General features: G+C 47.4%; 1 protein-coding gene and 1 long non-coding RNA gene across 4 annotated transcripts in view; one reads left to right on the forward strand and one right to left on the reverse strand.

Annotated features, from left to right (window-relative positions):
* Positions 1-27038, reverse strand: part of LOC135910736 (beta-1,4-glucuronyltransferase 1-like) — a 113971-nt gene that overhangs the window by 21601 nt on the left and 65332 nt on the right. The window contains exon 1 of one of the 3 annotated variants that reach the window (XM_065442800.1): positions 24293-24891. The exons of the other annotated variants lie outside the window; for them this stretch is intronic. The gene's annotated coding sequence lies outside the window, so the exon portion shown is untranslated. Of the gene's footprint in view, positions 1-24292; positions 24892-27038 lie in introns of those variants that run through there. 3 annotated transcript variants of the gene reach the window in all.
* Positions 5603-8713, forward strand: LOC135910712 (uncharacterized). The gene is made up of 3 exons (XR_010567114.2): positions 5603-5986; positions 7397-7606; positions 8428-8713. It is a non-coding gene; the product is annotated as an uncharacterized lncRNA (long non-coding RNA).

Raw genomic sequence — 27038 nt, forward strand, 5'->3', positions numbered from 1 at the left:
CTTTCGGCTCTTTTCGAACGCGCTGTGGTAGAAGTACGGCACTTAACCACTTCGAACGGAGAGGTTCACTCGTTGGCACACAGTGATGAGTAACGTTGAATTCGTCGCTGCAACGGCCCTTGGCCAAGTTCCGCGGACCGTTCGCGCATCCTATGACATCACGTGGACGTGGCATTCTCGCAGCTTGATCCAAATGCAAGTTTTGCTAACCAGTAGAACCAGCGCAGCACGACGCGATAACGAAACAACTGAAACTCCAAAGCGCGTGCGGCGCAGAGTCGAGCGCGCAGAGTCGAGCGAAAAGGAAACCTTTCGACCACCCATACTACTGAAGGATAACGTCAAAATGTTATGTTTTCTTCGAATTGAACAGAAGTAGACAAGTAGCATTTTCTTCTGGCCTTTCACCTAATGAAATATCTTTTTTTAATATGAGTAGTTAAGTACTAGTGACGTAAATTATGATGAGGAGTGCCTTCGTCAATGGGGTAGTACCGCAATGTCGCTGGGGGGTCTCAAATCGTGTCATGCGTTTATCTCAATTTCTCGGTTACTAAAGCTCTGTTCGCGATTATATTGACGCCTGAGACGCTCTAGAGCATTGCTTTATCAGTTTAACTTGACTTCACAGTAACCTTTAGTGTCCCTTTAAGTAAAAGTTGCGAAAGGTGAAGTGCAGCGCGGTAACTGTCGCTCAATAGAGGAGACCTCAAACGCGCCGCACTTGGTCGTCGCCGTGTGATAATGACATCGCGAAAGGAGCCCCATGCACTTACCGTTTTGCGGCTACGGGAGAATAAGGAGTGTTCGCCAGTACTTCAAACGGAGCTGTTTGGTTTTGCGATGCTGACTTGTGCGTCGCTAATCATGCACTGCGCAAGAGAACGAGTCAGTATACAGTGCCGCCGATCCGTCGGAGATCTTCGGAAAGTGCACGTGGCACAAATACACAGCGTGGAGTGCGACGTGCGCTTATACATGAGCACAGTGTTTTCTTGCCGCGCACAATGCTCCGAAAAAACATCCGCGTTAAAGGCCTTACTCGTATTATTAAGGTTCCTGCGGTCTACGGGGCTTCACGACAGACTCTAAGAATGCCGCCCCCTACCGCTCTTTACTGTACGCGCTTTGTTCGTGCTTGTCTCTCTTTCTTTCTATCTTCCTCTTCCGCTCTGTTTCTCTTTTTATCCCCTTTAACCCTTCCCCCTGCGCAGGGTAGCCAACCGGAACTACCTCTGGTTAACCTCCCTGCCTTTCTCTGCATTATCTTATCTCTCTCTCCGGTTGTTATCGGAACGCTTGTTTCTAGTGCTTGCATTTTTTGGGAAGCCGCGTGTTAACGCCAGCTTGACGTGTCGGCTTGGCACAAACGCGACACCTGTTATCTAGCACCTCCCCCCCGAAAGGGAGATGCAGCAAATTGAGCTCTCCGGTTTTTGATAGGCGTACGTACCCGCATGAAGTGCCTCGAGTGCGAATATGTTACATGTTCACTAATATTAATAAGTAGAAGTGGGCGAATACCACATTTTTCGTATACGAATTGAATACGAATATGAAGTATAAAAGATCGGATAGTAAACCAAAGACGCATGTAGGTATTTACAGCAAGAGTATTTATTTCTGCATGCATAATTAGTTACCACGCCAGCAATGATCAGCAAAAAAAAAAAAAGAAAAGGCAGCTCATCGTATGGCAAAGGTTCATTCTAAAATATAATTACTAGTTGTCATTCATTAAAAACTGCATAAACAGCGTCACAATATCTTTAGAGCCCGGTTGCGAACAAGCTTTATAAGAATGACTGGCGGCTGTATGGAATAGAGCTTTAGAAACATGCTGTGGCTGCCGAAAAAGAAGAAAAATAGCACTGCCGGAGGACATGTGTGTAGCAAAAACATGCAAGAGGACCAGTTGCAAGAAAAGAACGTATGTGGTCGTATAGCGTGAACGATAAAAATGCGGCATGACTAGACTGCCGAAAAATGACACTCTAGAAGCAGCACTCACAGGCTGTCATGTAGACTATTGCAGCGAAATCGAAAACAACGATTCCACTATCCATTTTGTTTCTGTATTCCTGTAACAACTTCTGTCGCTGTTTCAGATCTCATAACTTCAGATACTTTGTTTAGCAGATGGAGAACGGTAACAAGACTTCAACAGTATGTTACTGCGACATATTTGGTTAGCTTCAATTATTCAAAGATACATGGAATACGAACAATTACATAGTAATAGTCGATTTATATTCGAAGCTTCGAATGTTCTCCCACCCCTAAATTATTGAAAACAAGGGACGCGACTATGTCCTAACGATATCTTAAGAGAGCAAGCAGAGGAAACCCGCGCGAAGTAAAGGCGCGTTTCTCTACCTTGCGCGCGATGGACGGCTGCAGTCAGCCTCGTGTAAGATTTCCAGGGAAATCGATAGAATTGTACCGTCGCCAGCTTCCAGGCGGTGTATTTTATAGTCATTGTGACCTCTATGCACACGCCAGTAGACAAAAGCTTTTTTGTTTTCCTTCACCGCGTGTAAAGGTTGGCGTCGCTACTGGCCATTCTGACCCCTGCGTGGCGGCGAGCAGGGGAACACATTTTTCACTGGCACTCGCCGCAGTGGCGCTGCATGTTTGCTTCTGAACAGCAGTGCACGAGGCGGTCTGCCGCTGACCGCGGGGTCGCGGGTTGGAATACCGACTGCGGCGGCCACATTGCAAACGAGTTCGTCTTCTTAGATTTAACCGCACGTTAAGGAACGCCAGTTGGTCGATGTTACTCTGCAGCCCCTCTCCACATGCAGCGCCCTTCGTAAATCACTGTACATTTTCGGGCAGTTCAGCTCCACAATTTAGATCACTTACATCCAACTCGAAAGCGAGATGCGCGTTTGTGGCTTAGCGGCGCTCTAAGTACGCTCTCGCCCGAAAAGCCATGCCTCTGTGCAAGAACACCGCCGCCACCCCCTCCTTCCTTCCCGCTATCACGCACACAGGCAGCCGCAGGAAGAGCAATTCGCCTTCTGTAGTTTCGTTTTCTCGATCTTGTTTAAATACTTCCGGCAGTGCGGGCCTTGGAGGTCGCCTTCGCCCGGATGCCGCACCTGTATGCATTCCCGGCTATAACTAGCAAGATCGGTGCAGGTTGCAACATGCCTTTGCTGCGCACCGTAATTCTAGCTCGTGCAGCAGTGAAAGCGTCAACGAAAAAAAAAATGAAACGAAAAGCAAGTGCCTAGCGTACCGAGACCGGCGCTGCCCGAGTTAGTATACGTGCCTCAATTTTCGCCGAATGAATATAGAGCGGAATGAATACAGTAGCCAATATATATTCACCACTCGCTGGTAAATTTCGCTCAGAGAAATGAAAGGACGAAAAAGAGAGAAAGAAATAAACGAAAAAAAAACTGTTGCAGAAATAAACACGAGCGTGCCGCGCTCGAGCGCGGCGCCGACTTCCGCTGTCGTGCTCGATTGAATCACGCTCGAAACGCACGGCTGCGTATGCTGCGTATACACACGCCTATACGCCCATACAAAAATGCTTCCTTACTTTCTTTAGAACTTTTATCAACATCCTATCAACTTTAGTAACATCCTATTGACTTTTACTTTTTAGTAACGTTTGTCAAAAGAAAGTTGGTTACTTCTTTTCTAACTTCAGTATGTAAAAAGAAAGTTACTAGAAAGTTAAGACACACTATTTTAACTTTTTAAAAACACGATTCAATAGGAAGGTAATAAAAATAATTATGTTCTTAAAGTACATAACCCAAGTTACAAAACATGCATGAATATTATTCAATAAGGTTATAATTATTCAGTGAACATTGCTGGTGCAAGACAGTGTTGTTTCATGGACAGGTGTAACTTTCCACAATTTGCAATCAACTTTCTAGTAACACTGGTTACTACAAAGTTGTTAAAAATGATTTAGTGAAAAATGAACATATAACAGCATCTGAACTATAAATGAATATGCAAAGACTGGCTGCATTAAAAAAATGTTTTTTTTGCACAGTAACTGTTTTCCTAATTTTTAATCAACTTCCTAGTAACAGATGATAGTAGAATGTTCATAGAAAAAAAATGCTTCTAATGCCGGACGCTAAGAGAAAATATGGTCTCACCAATTCAAGATGTGGGCACGTATTCTCGAAAACATGACAGCTAGTGCCATGGGAAGCGTGTATATGAGCGGTGATCATGAATTTGTGCTCAGTAGGTGTCAAAGAAGCCCGTAGGCCATGCACCATCGCACTAGACGGCGCGCTGATCGGCTCGTGTTCGCCAACTAAAGCGGGAGACACACGGTCCGATTTGGTGTCCGATCCAGCGTCTGACGCGCCGAAACTGCAGCCCGAATCGAGGTGTTTTGCCGTGCCGAAGCGCCGGATCGGACGTCCGGCGTGCGACAAACCGGGCAGATTTTCATCGTTCGACGTGTCCGACAACTGCACCGTCGTCTGGCCGCAGCCATTGGCAGCGCGGCTGGCATGTGACGTTCTCTGACGTTCCCTCCACGGAGGCGGTGCTGGCTTTCCGGTTTCTCGCAGTTATTCTTTTTCCTTGCCTGCTGCAGTTTGTTTCTGACATGAAATAGTTACCAGTTCAGTAAAATTATCTCGAACGTGTGCCTGTTACGCAAACCAGCGCCTTGTACACTAGCGCTAAGCTACTAGTGAGATCGGGAGCCGCGACGCGAGGGCATTTCGCGAGCAAACATCACACACCGACCGTCTGAGCGAGGCCGCTCGCTTCGCTTGCACGTTTGCCCTTCGCAACGACTGCGTCGAGTAAACCAATTGTATTTAATTACGGCCGACCTAAGTGTACAGTGTTCATTGTTTTGGCAAAAATAAGCACTCTTCGACGAGCTCGTACTGGATCGCAAGCGCCGTCGGCTGCAGCGTCCGCCTAGCTATGCCTACCGGCCCTATCGCTGGCTTTAGCGGAGCCGTCAGTGGACAACGCGCCGTCGTGAAGTGTTCTGTCACTCACAGGGGCATAATTTTATCGACAGCCTTCGCGTAAAGCGAAGCAGTGTGGTGCAGAGTTGTTTATATTGCGTTTCTCGACGTGGATATCAACTCAAGCTGGGGAGTTGGATGTGGGCGGAGCTTACGCGCCGCTCATGCCGTAGCATGCAGCGCCGCACGTCGGATCGGACACCGAATCGTACCGCGTGCGTCTGTATAGCTCGCTCATGGTTCGGCTGAAGTCCCCGTATACACTTTATAAATAAGGAAGCCTACCTAGGCACTGTAAACCCAATTATTGGGGCCTAAATGCCTCTCCGCCTCCTACTACGGCTTCCTTTGAGTGACAGTCGGATCTCGAAGGCCATGCTTTTGCAACCTGCACGCACCTGAAGCAATTGCGAATCTTGAAGGCAACATCCGCTTAGTTTTTATTATATATACATTTCCTTAAACTTCGTATCACAAAGTACAAAGTACACACTTCTGGACCAAATAAATTTATTAAAAGACTATCAAATGTTATTAGAAAAAAACACGCAATTTTTTCATTTAAGATACATTTTTCTAAAAAACCGCAGAGTGGCGCTACTGTAGTATTTGTTTGGTCGACACACCACGTTGGTTGGCGTGAGTGCTCCCTGCAGTAAGGTGGTATTTGAGGTAAATTTTAGAAGTGCCTAGACAAAACGTGCTGCTTGTTGTGTGCAGTGACCATCCCAAACCCTCCGGACTCGTTTAACGCCATTAGTTCGCCGTGTGTTTCGAGCGATCCACCAGTGTCGTCAGTGAGTGCCCTAGTACAGCTCCCGTCCGAACTGCCTTTGTTCTGCCGAGCTACCTGCCGGCGCTCTCGTCAAAAGTCTGGTACTGGGGATTTGGAAGACTGTTGAAGGTTGTGCTTTTGTGGAGCTGGAGTTCATCGGCAGTTCTACAGTGCTTGCGCCAGAGAAACGGCGGTGCTTCTGTGCCTGCTAGACGAAGGAGCGTTTGCCAAGTCTTGAAAGGTAAGCAAGTTTGGCGCTTGCGCGCAATCTTGAAGCTTATGATTTGCGTAATGAGCGTTGTCTAACTAGCTAGAGCAAAGCGCTTTCCTATCGTATGTTAGCCATGTTGCTGTGCACATTTAGCAAGCAATTTTGCGAAAGCTTCCTCTGATGTTACAGCGTACTTGCATTCTGCTACCCGCCTTGATTGCTATGCCTGAATGGGCACACAATTATGAAAACACATTGAAAGTTTGTGTTCGTTCGGCAGTGCGTAATAATTTGAAGACTGCGATTTTGTAGCAATACTTACCCCTCGATTCTATATCACTCTTCTCGCCCACCGCAAACGGCCGGCAGCTGCAGTACGTAGCACGGGCCGGGGCGTCGGTCAGCCTACTAACGAATAGCGCAAAGGAATACCATCGCTACAAAATCGCGGTCTTTAAATTATTACGCAAATTTTGTGCACAATGAGATGTTATAAACACACCTTGCATGTACATGAAAAAAAGGTTTACAACAGAGATGACATATATGCATGGGCACATATATGTGTCAATAAAATACTCGAGCCTCTTTCTGCCTGCAGAAAAAGAAGTTATGTCTTCTCGAGGGCATGGCTGCTTGTAATAATGAACCTCTAAGGGAAGGTTTTCTCTAATCCCTATTTTTGATATCTAAATGCTTATGTGGTATGTACAAACTGCTTGCATCCATTTCTCATTGGGATGAGCTGTCTGAAATTTATTTTCCGTAATAATTGCAATAATTAACTACTTTCACCTGTCTTCTAATGACTAAAGTTCTATGCTTTTACCTTGACAAACCTTTTGTGAAATTAGTTTGATGAGGCCCAATATACAGCGCTTTCTAAATTGAAGGTATCAGTACCTATTAAAGACTACGCTAACTATGAAAATGCTGCTTGCGTATATTGTTTATTCACTCTGTCAGACAAAATCTTTACACCCAAGTGCAGTCAGTAAATTTAAAAGTGCATGCCTGCAAGGGGAAGTCAGAATTGTATTTGAAGACAATTGCATCTTGTTTGATAGTTCTCAAGCACTTGTGCGCCACTAATCGAGCACAGCTTGGCCCTATACTCGATAAGGCTTGAAGCTTTCAATGTCTGCTAATCACTAAAACAGCACCAGATCTCACTCTGTGTCAAGGGGTGGCACACATTTGCTTAGTTCTAGGCAGATGCATGTCTTTCTTTCGCATTGAAGTTCCCAATACTTTCTAGTCTTACGTAAAAGTACACAGCTCAGTACAATGCATGTATGGTATACGTAAGGCTGCTTTGTTCTTTAAACCGAATCAACAAGAAGCAGCGACTTCCGTTTTTGCAAACCTTACCCTACTTCCTAACCATTCCTTGATCAAATGCGTATAAAATGAATCTTTGGTTGTTGTATTCTTTCACAGGTAGACATCGGTGACGGTGTATACGTTGAAAAGGGCCTGCTGAAGAGGCTGTGCCTGGATGCTAACAACTCAGGCTTTCACTTCGCGGAGGGCCTCCTTAAAGCTCCTTTTTCAATAGAAGACGTTGAAGGGAGGTCCTTCTTTGGGCGGCTGTCAAATGCCTTCCACAGAAGGATCCGTTGGATTCCAAGAAGGTCAACACCATAGTGGGTATGTATGTCACAAAGAAGCATCTTAATATTCTTTGTGCAGTTTTCAACAAAACTCCTTTCATGGCAATTTCAATGCTATCTTAGGGTATACTCCTTTCTTTCCTGCTAAAATAGCTATTAACCTGATTATAATAGCATATTATAATGCAAGCTTTGCCACCATAACTAGAAAATTGTCATTACTGTTGGCATGTGTATTTTTGTGATAGAGGCCCTGGTCATGTGAATGCACTGATAATATAATATCCTGTCTTGTGGAAAGCTAACATGTTTAGTAACAAGCTCACTTTGACAATGTCTGCCTGCACAACAAAGGCATTTTGTAATCTTGCTGTAGAACGTCCGTAATGCCTGTTCAACTGCTTACGTGTTGCTTGTATCATTTCGTGTTTCTTAAGTGCAACATAAAAATCAACTCTTCTATGTACCTGTGCCCAAGCAAAGCTGCAGCATAGTTATGACTGACACCTTGCCTTTCCTAAGGTAATTCACACATGAAACTTCCATGTACTAGTCACAATACGAATATCGAAGTTCATTAAACTGAAGTTGATTTACAGCTTTTGTTTGTAGATGACAATTGGTACGATAGAGTTTATGTGTCGTGCATCTGTTGGTGTTATGCACATCCATCACGCTCCCAGCTTTAATGCACGAATTCAGTCATTTCATGCATTTTTAGGACTTTGCACAAAACAGGTGGAGATGTTTATAGCTCACAGGATTGAAAGCTTGTCTCTTGTGCACTTCTCATGGCACTTCTTGTCTCATGTCACTGTAGCAAAACTAATATATTGCCTTTTTTCTTCTCGTTTCTAGACTACACAACGCAACATTTCAGCCTACTTCCAGGGCAGCTGGAGAACTCGTCCTCCTTACTAGCCCGGGGATATTAAATGGATGTGTTCAAGCACAAATGGAAACCCGTCTTCTTCTGTTGCATGCCACACCTAGCCACTTGGCAATCACTATTCGCCAAAGACAGATAGTTGACAGGATGTTACTAGCAAGTCGTTAGGATATATAAAGGTGGTTAATAAATAGTCATTGCACAGTTTTTAGGAAGCAAATAAAAATTTTATTCAGAGATAATCAAAGCTTACTTTTGCAATATATAATTGCAAAAGTAATTACCTCTGGATAAAATTTTTATGTACTTTCTAAAAACTGTGAAGCGACTATTTATTAACCACCTTTATACATCCTAACAACTATCTAGTAATATCCTGTCAACTATCTGTGGCGAATAGTCGACAGGATGTTACTAGCAAGTAGTTAGGATGTATAAAGGTGGTCAATAAATAGTCGCTTCACAGTTGACACTTTTTAACGACATAAGATAATAAGCAGTCGGTAAGAATTCTATCGACATTTTATATCTATACTTTCAATTCAATATCGGTGGCCAATAGTCGGCAGGAGGTTACTAGGAAGTTGTTACGGTGTCTAAAGACGTTTTATAGAATGTCGATAGGTTCTAGTAACATTTGTCTAAAGACGGTTTATAAAATGTTACTAAAATTTTTTGTAAGGGCGCGCACAATGCCCGCGAAAACGGCGAATCATATGGCGCTACGAAGGAAAAGAAACGAGATGAAATAAAGTGGCAAATATGCCAGTATATCATGCTCGTGCGTATAACGCCCTCCAAGCGCTTTTCCGTGAAAGCGTTGAAAGCGAATCCTTGTCTGGCTTCCACCTATTTTCCACCACTCTCCCCCCAACGCACACTTTAGTTTCTTTCCTTCTGTTCCCCTCTCAGTTCGGCGTTTCTTTTTTTTTTTCAGAGCAACAAAAAAGAAAAGAACTGAAGAAGTAGAGAGATAGACATATGGACAGATACAAAAAAGACGGAGGCTGATGTGCCGAAACACCAGCATAGCTATTCACCAAGCCGGCATACCTTTCCTTCGTAGTTTGCGTAGTCGACGCCTTTTATCTTCCGCTCGAAGGCAACGTCCTTGACATTTTTCAGTACTATACTAGCGAGGGATTGTGCAATAGACACCTACGTCGAACACCAATACATTTATAATTGTATAAATCTAGTTTCACTTTTTTCCCGCATTAAGCGCTGTGGTGACTGGGGGCCGAGGGCCACGCTGTTCGATGTTTTCCGGCGCCGTTAGTCTTGCAAGACCGCGCCTGGTATTTTCTCCGCTTGTGTAATTCACTAACGTACATTTTTTTTTGCGCGAGCTGTCGCCCCTAGCAAACTGGTGTGTTTGTGAACAAAATCAAGACTGAGCCAGTAGTTCGGTGCCTTCTAGAAACCATAGAGTTTCATACAAATCTTACTATAGGGAAACCGTGGCACTGCGATCGTACAGCCGCTGTGGGCATGACGGTTAGTCAACGGATTTGTCTAATGGTCGAGGTCGTGGCTTCAGACGCGCTTGCGGCTTTGTTTACTACTCTGGATCTGCGCGCCTTTGTGAACCGGAACTTCGAAGCAAGCCTGTATTTCTAACCGTCAATAGGACAAGGCGCACTTGCAGAATTTTCGGCAAGCTGTTGCACTTATAACGCAATAGTTCGGTGAAAATGATCATTTGCAAAAGTCACAACGCTGTTTGGAGCCAAAAGGAAGAAGTTTAGGCAAATCCACGTACTAACTAACTTAATGAGCAGCATTGAAAACAAAAAAAAAAACATATTTCGGCAGATCCGCCGAGTTTCAACAAGTATTAAAAACCAAACGTCGTGAAAATACTTTCTTTTAATAACACGCTAATTTACGGTCCTTAGCTGGCTTCTAATGCCGCGTTACAACAATGTTCTTGGTGCTGACCAAGACATTGCTATAGCGCTGCCCGAAGTGCCGAATGAGCGCCTTAAATGAGTATATATACGGTATTACATGGAATTAAAACCTTCTCGGCGTTGCTAACAGGAACTCGCCGAACTTAGATGGGTCGTTTGATCATTTATTTATTTATTTTCATTTTTTCTTTTTGAAGATGATGCTCACTGAGTTACGTTTTGCGGTGAAGTTCATTAAATTGCCGAAGGCGCAACGTCCGAAACTTCTGCGCCTGACAGATCTTGCGTCCCGAAAATTTATGCGAACTGTATGTATAGCATGCTGGCGAGCATAATGAAAATGGCTGGCGTTCTTATGCGTAGTGTGGATCTTCCTAATGAACCTCAGAACGCCGACGAAGAATACGAGTGGTGTTAGTTATCGATGGTACAAGAGGAAGACTCGTCGGCCAATGCTGTTAACGACAAAATGGGCATATGTCTCCGACTAGATGACGACAGGTCGGTAGTTCGGCTCACGCAGGCGTGTTCAAGCACTCGAGGCCCTCAGGCGCTTAACGTCACCGATAACGGTACTTGTTATCACCAGACAGCGATTATAAGGGGCTGGCATCAACGTTTCTCATGAGTTTCAATGTTTGTTACTCCGCACATACGCTACGGTGTTGCGAACGTACCGCTGGACAGCGTCCAACCAGTGGCATGCTGCGCGCGCTTACCCAAGCTGTTGGCAACAGAGAGGGCGCGGCGCGTCTTTCAACTCTGCGGCAAGCGAATCGCGAAAAGACAGAACGAGCGTGCTAGCTCTCGTATGGTCAGGTACAAAGGACCTGCTAGGTCTCTTTTTTCTGACTAATAAACTTCTACAATATTGCAGCCTTATGGCCTTCGACCTAACGGAAAGAAACCACCATCGGCTGCCCAGTGATAAATGTAGGTACAGGTCCATAGCGAGAACGCGTAAATGGTGTAGTTCCCCTACCCCAGGGCAGGGTAGCAAACCGAGAACTCAGCTCTGGCTAGCGTCCCTGCCTTGCTTCTATCTGTCTCTCACTCGCGCACTAAGATAGCCAAACTCAGTAAGGCAAATCTACCTATCAGCAACGTGTAATAGTGCGCCTGTTTTATTTGATATGTACTTTCTTGTAGTGCCTTTCGTTCTTTCTTTTACAGATTTCTTTTTATTGCTGTTTACGAAGCTATCCGATAACGAGGACTTCTAAAACTGAGCCATTCTCTTCTCTCTCCCAGACAACAGTTGTAAGGACACTAAAGCCAGAACAATGACAACATAATGTATGGTGAACACGTGGGCTGTAATTTCCTTAGTCAACGCAGTTTGCGCGTTACTTAAAGGTATCGTGTGTGTAGCTGCATTCAAGAATAACGCGACTCGAAGAGCACGTATGCACCCTTAATTGTACCTACAAGAGCAGCAGAGCATTAGTGTCCTCACATTTTCACTCTTTCCCGCGCAGGATCGCAACGCTACGCATAGGTGCGCCGGCCCTGTTTTTAAAACAAAGGCTTCCGAGCAGCGATACGTAGACAATTTCGCTGTTTCTGCAACCTTCACTACATTGCACGGTTCCCTTGCAACGGGAGTGACGGCGGGAAGTGTGCACGTTGCGACGGTCACGTTTCGGCCGTAGCGTTTCTTACAAAATTCATCATCATCATTATCATAATCATCATCATCATCGTCGTCGTCGTCATCATCATCGTCATCATCATCATCATCATCAGGCGGGTTACGCCCACTGCAGGGCAAAATTGCAAAATTAACCAGAGGCAACTCTGAGGCTAGTGTCTACGGGAGGTGCAGGCAAACTTCGTCGCTTCAAACGGCTTCGTGACTTAGCAAATTGATTGTTTCCAGCAAAGCATTGCTTTGTGAATGCAACGACTCGCAATGATTATGAATGCGCGCAGAGACTCGTGGCAGTCGTGCATTTATAGGTACGATTTCTTGGGAAATTCAGAAGTAGTTACGAAGCTTATTAAGTAACGCCGGCAGAAGGTCCGAATCCGCAAGTACGAAAAGTAGACAAATACCTGTACGTACCTGTCATTCTACGGTATACTGTTGAACGGTCGTGCGCCGAAATTCCCTCTAACACCGTTTTTGTAGACAACTCGACGCGTTTCGACAGCGAGCGGCAATCGCGACCGAGTCCGCAGCGATGGACCGCACGCACCATCGCATCGTGCGATTCGCTGCACGTAAGAATGTTCATATTTTGCTTGCATGTGTAGCGCACGGTCCTTGTCGTTCGGTCTCGTCCACGTCGCATCGTTATAGTAACAGCGACTGTATCGAACCATCTAGCCTGCACTTTCCGAGATTTCGCTTCGCTATAGAGGTATACGCACTTGCGTGAGTAGACTGCACGCTACGGCGTTGTTTCCAACGGTACACGCCGGAAGGTGTGTGGTATACGGGCGGTCTTTTTGTGCGTATACGGTCTTTTTTTTTTCGGGCCACTGGCGATGCTGCGAAACGCGGGACAGGCAAGCAAGAGCTATGTGCAGGCAGCAGCCGCAGCGTGCGGAAACATGTGGGAGGAGGGTTTTATCGGAAACATTCTGGCAGTTTGGCGCTGGCGCGTGCCCTCCATTGTTCTGGCTGCGCGGTCGTATCCGCTGCCCCAGCTCGTCAATCATGCATCACCGAAGAAGGGCACGACCTGTACGCCGACAGCAGTGGCGCTGCTCCACGTTGTTACAGCCTGCTTTTCTCTTGCACTGCACCCCACTCCTCTCTCTCTCTCTCTCTCTCTCTCTCTCTGAGTTTGCACTGCATCGAATCCCTGCGCTGCGAGCAGCTGCTGTCAGTTGCTGCAGTGACGCCGTGACCAAATGAAAGTAGCGCTGCAGTGGAACGCGACTATAACGAAATCTAATAAAGCGAATTATTCTCCAATGCCGCACACGCCAGAGTCACCGACCGTTACTCATGTAAACTGACTCTCATAACGAACTAGACAATGGCTGTATCGAATCCGAGGCGTGGGCTGCGAGCGCAATAAAGCCATAATGGGTAGTGTGACCTGTAACAGGCATACGCAATCCCACCGTATACAGGGAACGCCATTACAGTGACACTGAGAAATAGCTCAAGGCTCAGGCGAAGGTATACTATCGATACTACACGTAGTTTTGCATTCAAAAAGTGGATTTCTTTCTCGCTTCTTTTTTTCCCCACTGGATATAACAACTTCGTCTATAAGGAGCGCGTCACAAAAGTTCACTTAAGTTCGTTATAGGCCAGTTTGCGTATATTGAATTACTTGACATATAAAAAAAAATTATTTTTTTCGCACTTATTCGTCATAATCCGGTTCGACTGTATATAGACGTCGCTGCAGATTTGGAACGCTTCTCTACACTACCGCACCAGTAGCGTTCACAAGCGTTCCACGTCGCATTCGATTCGGCCTGCACTTCGTGAACTACACTTCGTTGCGATTCACAGCTCGTGCAGCATGCACTGGCCCGTCACCTCCTGCGCGAGCGTGGCGCAGTACACCTACCCGCAAGAGCAGGAGATGTTCTGCACTCGTCGTGCACGAAATCTGCACCGCGTGAAACGAATGACGACGTGACAGACGACGCCACATTGCAACGCCAGTGAAACGAACAAGGAGTGCTATATATAGTTCAGCGAATGCAGGCATATTGAATGGAGGGACTTCTGCTCTTCGAATCGAATGGATTTTTCGATCAGTGTTATTTTTCTTTCTAGCGGCGTCGTGTAACTTAAGTCATAAAGCTCAACGGTAACAAAAGGAAGAACGAAACTGTGACACAAGTGCGTACCACGCGCCAAGCGATTATGTCAGGTAGTTGTGCCAAGGCTTTCCGTGTCTTCTCGGGGCCGGGATGCGACGACGTGCGACGAGCTAAAATTAAGGTACGCGTTTGCAAGTCGTTTTCGCTCGTTTTCCAGTCAGACCGAAGCTTGGGCAACTCGCTTTCGACACGCTGGTTTGCGAAGCGCTAACGTCTTTATGAGTCGAGCGTGAGCCGCTCTCGGCAGCTTGCGCCCAAGTCCTCCTCGTTCCTTGCCGTTCCGCTGGTTTCCGCTCGAAAACAACCGTGACCCTGTTACCGTCGCGGTCGCGCGCACGGCGTTTTTCTTTTTTCTTTTCGTTTCTAAAGAGACACTGAAGGAGGAAAAAAATAGTTGAGCTGTAGTAGTGATTTACGCCTCTGCAATACCAAGAAAACGTCATTTTACCTTAAGAGAAGGCTCGATAAGACAAAAAAAAAACGCAATATCATAAAGACGGATGACGACGTCGCATCAAAGTTTCCGCCACAGCGCACCTGTGACGTCACGGACTTTGACGGCGTCTTCTAGGGCTTTGTAGATTGTCCATTGACAAAGAAGTACCACGCTGCTAAAGGAAGCATGGGATAAGCTTTGCAAGTTTTTGGAACTTTTGCTGTGCGGGCAACGTCTCAAATACGAGAAATCACACTGGAGTACACGACTTGCCACTGACGTACCGCGAGATACGGTAGTTTGGCTTTCCCTACTTATACAAGTAATCAACCCTTAAGTACAAAATTAACGAAATATAGTTTTGAAAGAATGCTCTTGCAGTTTAAGATGATGTAATGTTACTCTTTAGTGTTCCTTTGAGTACCTCTGCAGTAGAATTCGAAAGGAAATGCTCGTTTATTTGATGCTTCATTTATCAGGGAAAAAAAGAACGGTAAGAATACTTGTAAAGCTCAAGTGATCCATTCCTCTAATTCCAAGACTTAGAAAGTTGTCAATGCTGTTGAAGTACAAGGAACTAGAACAATAAGAAACACAACAGACGATATGCTAAATTGCATAAACAGGCTTTCTCAAGCATAAGCTGCACCAAGCAAGTCGGCCTCAGCTTCCGATCGATACTACAGCACAGCTGAAGCTCAGAGAAGCGAATTGAAACCTTGGACAGTGAGATGAACGGTTGGAGGTAAGAATAAGCGAGGCCGACACACACACACACACACACACACACCCACCCACCCACCCACCCACCCACCCACACACACACACACACACACACACACACTGTCACGTGGTAGTGACGGTTAAGAAGGCAGCAAAGCTGTGATTAATGAAACGAGCGTCTTATTTGGCGAACTTGTGCCCTCAAAAGCAAGCTGCACTCAAAGAACAATGGTAGCGGCGAACACGATCGGCGGTCGTCGAAATCTAATCAGCGGGTCAAGCACGTCGGCTTTGATAGATCAATCGTCGAATGTTCCAGAGTAATCGCTGGGACCCGCATGCATCCCAACAGACAGCGGATGGAACCGTCGATAACATTCCAGAAACTTCCGACACATGCAAGCGCGTCCTGCGCTGTGCGATAACATTTGTTAGGCGGTGAAACGTGTCGACCGCCCGATAAAGACAAGTAGACGTGTCAATATATATATATATATATATATATATATATATATATATATATATATATATATATATATATATATATATATATATATATATATATATATATATATATATCCGCTACAGCAAGTTTTCTTACACCTATGCATGGATACTGCACATGAGCATCTGCAGTCGGCCACGAAAGTTTACGGGACGCAAATTCCAAGACAAATGTGAATTTTCGTTCCGTCAAAGCGTGCTACTTCCGTGTCTCGCAATATTTCATCGCTGGCTGTGCGAGGAATCGCACGAGCGAAAGGCGGACCACTCCGGAAACGTCGCTATCAACAGCGCGAGAAACTCTCGCACGCCTCCTCGAAACACGTCGAGTGCCACTTGCGATGGCGGGGACCTTCGTACGAAGCCCGAGTGGCGTGTTTCGCATGAGCGTCGCAGAAAGGCCTGCCTTGCGGGCCAGGGTGTGACGAGGACGTTGTCTGGCTATTTCAATATTCGCGCCATTTCACTGCTAGGTATTACGATGACGCAGCGTTGGAACGGGTAGGTCTCGAATGCGGACTTGATGCAGCTCATTGGGGAAAAAAAATGAGGAATTCTCGGCACGAATTGAGTGAAGGAGGAAAGCCAAGTAGCCACTGCAGGAGGAAAGAACCAAATGCCTTTCTGTGTTCACGTACTGAGACGCGCACTCGGCAGCTGCAGACTAATTCGCTTCTATTGTTCCGCTAACTTAATTAGCGACGAAAGAAGTTGCCCGCTGCTTGACAATGCAAAGAATGCGAATGCTAAGGGCAACGCCCGGAGCGCGCCGTCGAGTCAGAATGATTCCGTTCAACGTTTCGTGAAAACAGCAGCACGCTCAAGGACGGGCCAACGCATACAAGAATGCTGAGCCCTGAAGAGTTTGCCCGCCGTATTCAGAAATGCAACTTAACTTGAAGCTCATGCTTGACTTGATATAAATGACGCCTGGTGCGAACGCGACGACGACGCTCATGGCGTTTCTTTAGGTGCGTTGACCACAGCCGTCATTTAAATCAAGTCAAGCATGGGCTTCAAATTAAGATGTATTTCCGAATACGGGGGTAAGGCATATTGAGAAAGACCGCGAACTATTAATAAAGAAGCCACGTGATTACGCATCCGCGCGCACGATGTAGCAGCGCCATCAAAAAAAAAGGAGGGGGGGGGGGGAGGCAAGCTGTTCATCTCAGGCTTGCCCGTTTAGGGCAGCGCATTTCCTCGGTCTTGATAATACACAGTAATCGCCGGAAGCTGCTTCCGCGTCGTGGAAAAAAAATGGCTGTGGCTTAGGTAAGGTTAAGCCCAGGATGCGAAGCATACTAGCCTTTATTTTAGTTGTTGAACCACTGTTTAGCCTGGTGAACTGCTGTTGCTTGGCTATATTTGGTTCGGCTAGACGAAGAAACAACTCATGCATTACTGCTTCGCCTTCAAGAGTGGAACGCGACAGCGTTCCCGTCGACCCGCCAAGGGGTGTAAGACAACGGGCTACAGGGCAGCGACTAGTGTTGTGCCATTACCACAAGCCCGGATTCCGAGTCTGCAAGATGCAGAATCTATCCTGCGCGCGCCCAAATTCTCCCTTGAAAAGGCAAGATGCTGAGCCATCAGGCAGCGATGTCCTGCGGGAGAAGCCTCGGCGAGCAGCGTGTTCGGACGTGTCGGCGTGTGCCAGACAGCCCGGCGCCGCACCTCCCTTTGCCTGGAGGTCACCGCGCGCGCGAACTTTGAACCGGGTGGCCAGCGCGGTCGCTGGTTGGACCCCTCGGACGACCGTCGTGTGCTGACTTTGTATTGGGCCGTTTGAGTGACAATGGTTCCTCGGGGATTATAAAGCGGCGAGGAGGCCGCCTCGAAAACAGGATCCGCCGACCCACCGGGAGACAGTGTCGCTCCCGACTGGGGTGAGATGTGTCACGCGTTTTCGCCGGACGTCGTCGTGCGAGAACAGTCGCGTTTGTTGTGAGCACTCGGCCCCAGTGCCGACCCGTTCATGTCCTGTATGATAACCTGTATATAATGTATAAAGTCCCTTTTGTTATTCTCATCGACGCCAGGCTCGGAGTCTTCGCTACCAACGCTCTGTCACGAAACGGGTGACGAGCGCTACGGGACCACAAAGCCGTAATCGTGGAACAGCGGTGCAAGTTCGTAACACTAGGCGCCCCGCATTGGACGCGGTGAGCGTCGAGCAAAGCAGCGTTCGGCGCGGCAACGAAATGTGCGCCTGAGCAAGAGACGCACGCCTTAGAAACAGCTCGTTTCTAAGGCAACACCGCATTCACTAGATGCGCTTTTGTAGCGCTTTGAAGCATCGTACTCGTGGCTCAGTGGTAGCGTCTCCGTCCCACACTCCGGAGACCCTGGTTCGATTCCCACCCAGCCCGTTTGCAAGAGTTGAGCCAAAGCCACTTCTCCTCTCTCGTGACGTCACGGTGTCACGTGTTTCATGGCGACACCGCCGCGCCTGAGGAGCTGGGTTGAGCTCTCGAAATATGCTTCGCATAAAAACACGCGTGCTGCTATCGTCGCCCCTCGGCCTCGTAACAGATGAACAGCTTGCTTCCCCACTGAGACTGTTTGATGGTGCTGCTATCCCGTGCGCAAGGTTACGCAGTCACTTGGTATTTTTCATGTGTCACTGGGTGTCTGTACTGGCTGGAAAATAAAATAAACACGCCATGCGACTTTTGCTGAAAGTACATCCGTTTCGACGTGCCTTGCTATAACAATTAAAAAGTTAGATAATTACTTCTAAATAAACATTTAGACGTCAGGGACTAAAATAATTGCTGGCGGTTTCTCAATAAGACTCCAAACACCATGGACTTGGTCTTATTCGCGTATAAACTGATTCGGGTTCCCTTTTTTGTGTATGTGTGTGTAATTCGGTGCATGATACTCGGGACGCCTTGGTTATTTCACGGATTTCACTCCATGAAGTTCCTGAGCTTCTCTCTCTTCGTAAGCCGCAGGTGTGGACAGGCGGGCCCGGCCCATACGTCTATAATGAAGGAGTTTGCCATATGTAGTCGCCACTTTCGCACGCCTTTAAAGCTGTACATAGACAGCTGGGCAAAAATTGACGCAGAAACCCCACTGGAGTTGTGGAAGCGCGCGTAAGCATACCCCCAAATCAAAGTTGGCTCACCCGCACGTTTTACTTGGCCCACGCCCAAATTTTAAGTTGGCCCACTCCCACATTTAAGTTGGCCCACTCCCACATTTCAGTTGGCCTATCCACAAATTTCAAGTTGCCCACCCCTACTACAGGTTTCCCCATGCACTTTCTATATAGAGCCCCATGTATCCCTGTGGGTATGCATAAATATGATAATGTGGGAATTCTCTCTGATCATATTTTTTTCTTGGTTTCAATTGATCCTGATCACTTACAAAGCTACCAATCATGTACAGTTACACTATTATAACGATTAAATGTCTTCGCGAATTACGCATTTTCGTGCAGATAGAATGCATTACACCTTTCGCGTGACGTACAGATTTTGCTGAGGTACTCACCAAAGAATGATTACGCATTAAAAGCGCGCGGGAAAGTATAGTCTGCATTGCTCTGCCAAGCCCGCAGTGGGAAGCGTTAACCGAAGTTTCAGCAAGGCCACATGGTCTATCGTTCACGCACGTGCGATGTGCGTGCGTGCGTGCGCGTGCTTAAAATATGTAAAAGAAATAAGACAGCTGACGAACGAAAGTCGCCTCGGGCTCTACACACAACGGCCGGCCGTTGCGTGTGCGTGCACTTGTTACTTCTAACTACTGACCTTTTTTTTTCTTTGCCTTCCAGCGCACTGGAACCACAGAATACCATTACGCGCAGCAAATTTTGCGCAGCTCAATGCCGCACATAGCTGAAGGCTCTGCCACAGCTACGTCGCATGCAGGGAGTCCGTTATCGGCAATCCGCGAGTGGGACAATTTGCAGGGAGTAGCGCGGCCTCTCTTGACTATACCTCTCTTGACTATACTGGGCAGTTAGCGGTGTTGTCAAGCCAAAATATCACATAGCTTTCAGTTGACGTCGCGGACCAAGCTTTTCACCGTGCCAGTGCATCAGCATGGCGGCTATGAGATGACGTCATTGCAAGCCATCTGGTCGATCTTGCGTTGCTACCTCTCCGGTTTTCGACCGGAAGCGCCGGTTTTCCGAACGTGTGGCCGGTTAAACCTTCTGACCGACACGCATAGAGTAACGTTTGAGAGCGCTCTACTTCGCGTTCCGTAACTAACAAACTTGAAGAGTTTAGTGACGACAGCTAGTCCGGACACGGACAAGCGTTTATCCGTGTACGTCCCTGTGGCTGCTGTTTATTAGTTGCGTTTATTGGTTACGTATTGCGTATTACGTATTTGCCGGATAGTTTGCCGGATAGTATTTCCCGGATACAGTATTTGCCGGGTAGTTTCCCGGATTCGCTGCACGAACCTAAATCACGCCACCAACAGCTCCCTCACCGGATATAGGCAACACGGTTTGGAAGACAAAGCTAATTAACGGAATTAGGTTCCTGCAGGTTTAGCCCACCATTTTAGGAGAAGGTGCAGCAATGAACATTCACTCAATTACCGCATTTCCTACATATCGCACACTGGCGAAGGCCGCATATTAAAATGAACCGTTTCGGGTGAACAACGCTCTGAACTCTGTCATTGATTGGCTGATGTCAGCCGGGAGTCCACAACACTGCGCTGCTTTAACGTCACAAAGCTTATAAGTCAAATCTGCAGTTTAAAGCGAGCATGGATGGGTTGGCAAATTAACAACGGCATCTTCTGCGTCTTCCTGCGTGGCGCTATTTACCGTGAGCCGAGGCAGTGCGAGTTTTGATGAGAAAAAAAAAAAAGCCCTCTCGGCTGCTTGGTGCCGGCGAGGCAAGCAAAGAGACCAAGAAGCAAGCATTGAGACTTGAAGAGAGAGAGAGAGAGAACCCTTTAATGAAAGGCAGAGAGTTTAGCCGGAGTATAGACATCGCTGACATGCTGCTGTGCGCGGGGAAGGGCACTGGGGAGAGAAAGAGAGAAGGAGATATTTGAATAAGGAAGGCTGAGTATAATTAGCGTTCATTGTCCATTGTCATTGTACATCGTCTAGATAATAGTCTATACACCCTTTATTTTACAGTGTATAAGGGTGATTGAAACGCTCTGACCGGATATAAAGGAAAATATACTATACATAAGTCGTTTGCTTCACGGCAATGTGGCACTTGCCATCATATCCGCACAAAGGGACAGCATCTGTCCGTCTGCGAAATCACGGCGACGGGACAACTGGCTTAATTTACACGTTCAAAAAATAATTGTGGCGTGCGCACACGCCCGACAGGTACTATAGCCATATCGGCATCACAGAGGGTGCGAGATCTACGAAAAAAGCGAAATATTTCCCGTGCCTGAACGGGCAACTTGAAATTCAGGTAGGCAACCTGCACGTAATACGGCACACGGCCAACACTGTGTTGCACAGTTTTACCTGCTGCTAGCAAGAACGGGGCTTGTAATGCGCCCTTCTTTCGTGAAAGCCACATCCCCAAATCTTTTTACTTTAATCGTCAATTATACAGGTGAAATTTTCTTTTTCTTCTTCTTCTTCGTCTTCTTTTTTTTTTTTTTTGTAGAAAAGCGCAGTGGGCGGCGCAGCTATAGTTCAGGTGTTGATGAGGGCACTGCGTATAAAACCGAAATGACTACCGGAAATGTCCTGTTTGAGCTGCAAGAACGCCGCAAACATAGCGATACAGAAGGGCCCAATACCCTGCACCCTGCATAAACAGAGCGGAGTGATTCTCACACACTCTGTGGTACTGATATTTCAGAAAGGAAAGAGACAGGCGTACTGCTCGAGAATATCTGCTTTTCATTCTGGCTCAGGCGTCAGTGTTAGCATCTTTGGGTAGGCAGTGACTTTAGAAGCACCAGAGATTGTAACAACTTAAAAAAGTGTGGGAGCTGGCCACACGCGATTGACAACTCGTGTAAAAGTAGGAAAAAAAGTAGAGCTCGTAGCAACAATGCAGGACGCAACATAATTTTTTGGAAATCGACGCGTTTCTTGCCCGCAAAAGCTCTCGCCTACGTTCTAACTTCCCCTCAGTAATCACTATAGATAAATTAATACAGAATAAATTCGAAATGAAAAATGTTGGCAGTAGTGAGTTTCGAGCCTACGATCCCACGTTCGGTAGCCGAGTGTCTTACCCAGTGGGCAAAACCAGCTCTTTTTCTTTCTTTCTTTTTTGCACTTTAACAATGCTGATGTCGATTCGCGACCTACACGGGATCGCTTCATTGAAGCTGCAATACGGTTCAGGGATGTCCATCGGGCACTCCCTGAACAGCCAACGTGGATTTACATGCTAAATAAACTGGCAGCATCGAAAAAAAAATGTTAGTAGGTTGTGCCAGCAAAATCCTTGTTGACATGTATTATCTTTTGTGTATTGTTTGTGTATGTCAAAGACGGCAATAAAGAAAAAAGAACTGCTCATTTGTCCAAGCGTCACAACGCGCTCGCTTGCCTGCGAGGAGTTCGTAGCTCGAAAGACCGCATAGTGGCGTTCAATTGGACATTAAGGCTTTCGCATTAACAACTCATAAAACGTGCTTGGGTGTCCTCAATTTTTTTTTCTTCATCCGAAGGTATACGCCACATGAAAGTAGACGTTTTGTGTCGCGGGCGTTGAAATACACTTCGTATACAAATGGGCCGCCGGGAAGGCGGGTCTGTCGTCTTTTCACTCCATCCGTCAGTTCCAATGACACCAAGGCCTGCAGTGACGCTGTTATCGCATCATAAAGACCACGTCCGCCGGTTTTATTTATGCCTAAGTAACAGCGTCATTCACGTACACGCGGGAGATAGGAGTTGTCTTACTGCGCACGTCCCGTCGACAGTGATTGCACGGTAATTATGTCTAAGCACCGCAGCTTTGATAAATGCCAAGTCAGCGGACTTTTCTTGATTTCTTTGTTCTTTCGTTCCGTTTTCTTTATGTTGAGGAGGAAGCGTTAACAGAACACGAAAACCGCGAAAATCGTTTCGATCTAGCAAATACCTCAACCGAATTCAGTTGGATGAGGTTGGCTTAAGTTGGATTGGGTTGGATTGCGTTCGGTCAGCTTAGGTCACAGTCTCGGACAGTGGTAAATAGCTTAACTGATTTCAGTTGGGTAATGTCGGATTAGATAGGGTTATGCTTGGTCAGCTTATGTTAGGTTAAGTTGGGTTAGAGGGGGGTAAAGATGAGCATATGATATAGCGAAGACTGCGGCAATGATTACCTATACTAACATCGTCACTTTGTATACGACAGTGGCTCTGCAACATGCTAAACGGGGCGACACCAGCAACTCTCTCTCTCTCTCTATTTTAAACTCCTATTGTGTAAGATGCTGTAGGTCTGAAGACCTTTTCTAGATATCGCAACACTCCGAGCTTGTGGTATCCTGCTACCTACTACACGGACGTGGTGGGATAGCTGCAACTGAAGAGGCGCCTGTTCAAAATAATGCGCAAGTCTCCTCAGTTGTAATTGAAGCATTTTGACGTACGTTACCCGAACATGGAAGACTCATGAAGCATGCAGCAAGCTGGAAACTGACATGAAACTGAAGTAACAACAGCACATTAACGCTCAGTGATAAAACTATCAAGTAAGGCGCGAATACGAGAGTACACAGCTATACAGTGTCCACAGTTAGGCGGACAATGCATTTCCTTTACAGCAGTGGATTCCATAAATCAGATTTCACGTCAAGGCTGTTACCAGCGAACCCTACAACTTATGTGCGTACGCGTCATATCGGTCACACTTTTCTAACATAGTAGAAGAAAAAGTTGGGTTTATATCGGCCCTATAGCTTTCGTTCAATGCCTTATTTTATGTTAACTGCGGATCGGCACTGTACATTGTTTCAGAATTACTGTTCTGACATGACACTGTCAGAATCCGTGATTCTCCTTTCCGCGCTACTATAGCCGAGGGTTCTCCTTATATGCAAAAAAAAAAAATGTTTTACTGTACTTATAACTAAACTAGGGGCGTAAGGCAAGGTTGGTTTAGTACCAGATGCAGGGCCGAACAACGCTACTAGACATGACTGAAAGATTATACAGCATGGACCGACAAAACGCGTAGTGCAGCTCCAAGAAATACTGCCAAACTAACAAAAGCAGGACACAACGCGTGCGATCTCATAACGGCTTGGAAAACTAACCGCTCACTCGCTCTCGCGCGATTGGTGAGCATCACGTTATTGGAGAGGAAATCACGATTCCGACCAATCACGCGAGGGCGTGCGAACGATTCGCTTTCCGATAAGATCGCGCTCCAGAAAGACGCAAGGACAGTGTCACCTGTTCCTGTCGTCTGCAATGACTGTTGCTTTCCGCTATCGTGTCCCGCTCAAGTAACGCCACCCTCTCTGGAGAAACCGTATCTAAAATGCACACAACGGACTTACGAAGGCACGTCTGCGGCGCCGAGTGATGAGCACGCCGGATCGGGACGAGGAAGCGCGCGCTGAGTTGGAGCCGGCGCCTTTCCGAGTATCCTGTCCGTGAACGGCGGGCGAGTAGTCGGACGGCCGCTTCCCCCCCGTTGTTGCGGGTCGGCTAAAATCCGAGACGCCACGGAGCCACGTGGTCGCCGTACCCCACGGCGGCTCTGGTCTCCGCCAAGTGACAGCCGGCCGACCCGAGACGCAACCGAGAGGGCGACTCGAGCGGGAGCCGCGCCGGCGCGCAGCGCAGCTCCTTTCACCGCTACGACTGACTCACACACACAACGGGGAACGGCACCACGACGGCATCGCCGCACGCGCAGCACCACCACGGGGCCCTGCGCTGCCGCGGCGGCAGCGGCGGAGTGGGAAGGGCTGGCTGCCCGTCACTTTCTCGCTTTCCGCAGCCGGCCTCCCGCATCGTCGAAACAGACGCCATCCATTTATCTCTCTTTCTGGGGACTACGGAAAGCCAGGCAGGCTAGCTCGTTGACGATCGCTTCCTAACAGCCGCCGCTGCGACTCGGTGACAAGTGTCGCGCTTCTGCTCCTCCGTTGAGGGTCGGGGGGGTGGGGGGGAGGAGACGGGCGGGCGTCGACTGCTATCGCTTGTCGTCCGCTACTGCAGCGTCGTTTTCCCGAGCTTCCAGACGGCTGACGATTTCGCCAGTTCCGGCGGCCGGGTTCGGGCAGCACCGTACGCGAAGTCACGCCCGACGCCCCACCTTCCTTCTCTCTCTCTTCCCTTTTTAGCTGCCTCTGACGACTTTCTGTCTTTCACATCTTGGCCTTGACCAAGCCGTCGTACGCACGCACGAACGATGTTGCGAACGGCCGGAGGGTCTTAGCACCGAGACGTCACCCCTGCACTGCCCACCGCAGCACCATGTCGCCTGACACGGATGAAATGTCGAGCCAACCGACGCGAAGCGAAGGCAGCGGCGGCAATGGAGGGCGGATGTGTGACGGAAACCTTTCTTCCGGCTCCGCCGTGCCGATATGTCTGCTGCTGCGTCGGCCCCGTCGTCCGTGGGGTGCGTGCCGCTGTTTGTTCGCACTTTGGAGCGCAGTCATGGCGGAGCCCCAAAAGCGAACCTCTCTCGACTTGGCTCGCGTTCAAAAATCGAAACGCGGCAGCACCGTTTTTAGCGGTAGGCGCCGTCGCTTTCAGTAGATTCGCGCATGCACTCAGCCACACGCGTGCGAGTGAGCGTAATGTGCAAGCCGTGTTTGCATAGCCGCGGCCAGACGCATAAAGCACGCGGGGAAGCAAATCTGTGTAAACGTGGACAGCTAGCGGCTCGGGGGAGAATGGCGGCAATCTTCCTTCATGCCGGCGTCCATTCGGAGTGTTCATCACGCGGCTAAAAGCCTGTGGGTGTCCAGCGGTAGAGGAAAACGATAATGATTTATGCAAAGGCTCTGTGACACTCCACCAGGAATAATAAGAGCTACGTTTCGTGTGGCACGAGTACTCGTATATATCGCTGTCTCTCGCAGTTGTGTGCGCCGATAGTTCGTGTTGACGAGGATTGCTAGAATCACGTGGCCGCTCCGGCACTGCGCGAACAGAGTTTCTCGCATCACGAAGGGTTTTGAGTAGAGAGAGAGAGAGAGAGAGAGGTATATACGCATCTCTTCCTTATATCATCATCATCATCACTCATCAGCCCTTCCCTCCCCGTCTCTTTCACCCAATGTAGAGTAGCAGGCCAAAGCAAGTTATGGCTCAGGTCGACCTTTCTGCCTTTCTGTAAATAAATTTATCTCTCCAGAGAGAGAGGGGGGGGGGAAGGAAGAGACAAGGCAGGCATGTTAACCAGAAATGTCAACTAGTTGGCTGACCATACGCTGGGAGAAGGGCACGGAATAATAAATCATGATACGGCGATGAAATATATATTACGTATTACGATATTATCGGTAGATACCCAGAACCTCAACCAGAACGTTACTTGTAGCAAGACACAGACGAAAGAGGCTATTTACAGGCTATTTCCACTGGACTGGCGCCAGAACGCCAGGCCGACATTCACTCGCGCCAAGGGCACCGACCCACTTCGACGTCGTTCTCGCGGCGGCTCGTCTCCCGGGTATCTACCGATAATATCGTAATAATAATAATAATAATAATAATAATAATAATAATAATAATATATATATATATATATATATATATATATATATATATATATATATATATATATATATATATATATATATATATATAGTCATCCAATTGTTAACGTGGGATGACGGCACCCCTTCGCTCCCATTGGAGGGTCGAAAAGTACAATAAAATGCAATAGTGTATCCACCAATGGTCGACTTGATCGTCGACGTAGCGCGCCCCAACGGCAAGTGGATTGTACCCTTCCTGCTGGAACGGCTTGGAATTGAGTGCTGCACAAACGTAAATGTGCCGACCGCGCGTCACCGGTCGTGTGTAGACTTAACTTTTGGCAAGAACTTGTCTAGCGAAGCAGTGCAACCCATCGCGGCGTACCACACCGACCACAAAGCAAACGGTCACTGCAGCGACGAATAAGACAAAATAAAGACGATAACAACCACGAGGTTACGCGTATGTGTCTCTGTTCAATCAACATAGCAATAACCATATAGATCAATATGGTTGTCAGTATAGTCATCCCGATACAGCTTCGCTGGTTATCATTCATCTTAGAGTGGATGGGCGCTAAATTTT

Source organism: Dermacentor albipictus, chromosome 2 (genome assembly GCF_038994185.2).
Source record: "Dermacentor albipictus isolate Rhodes 1998 colony chromosome 2, USDA_Dalb.pri_finalv2, whole genome shotgun sequence".
Taxonomy (NCBI): Eukaryota; Metazoa; Arthropoda; class Arachnida; order Ixodida; family Ixodidae; genus Dermacentor; species Dermacentor albipictus.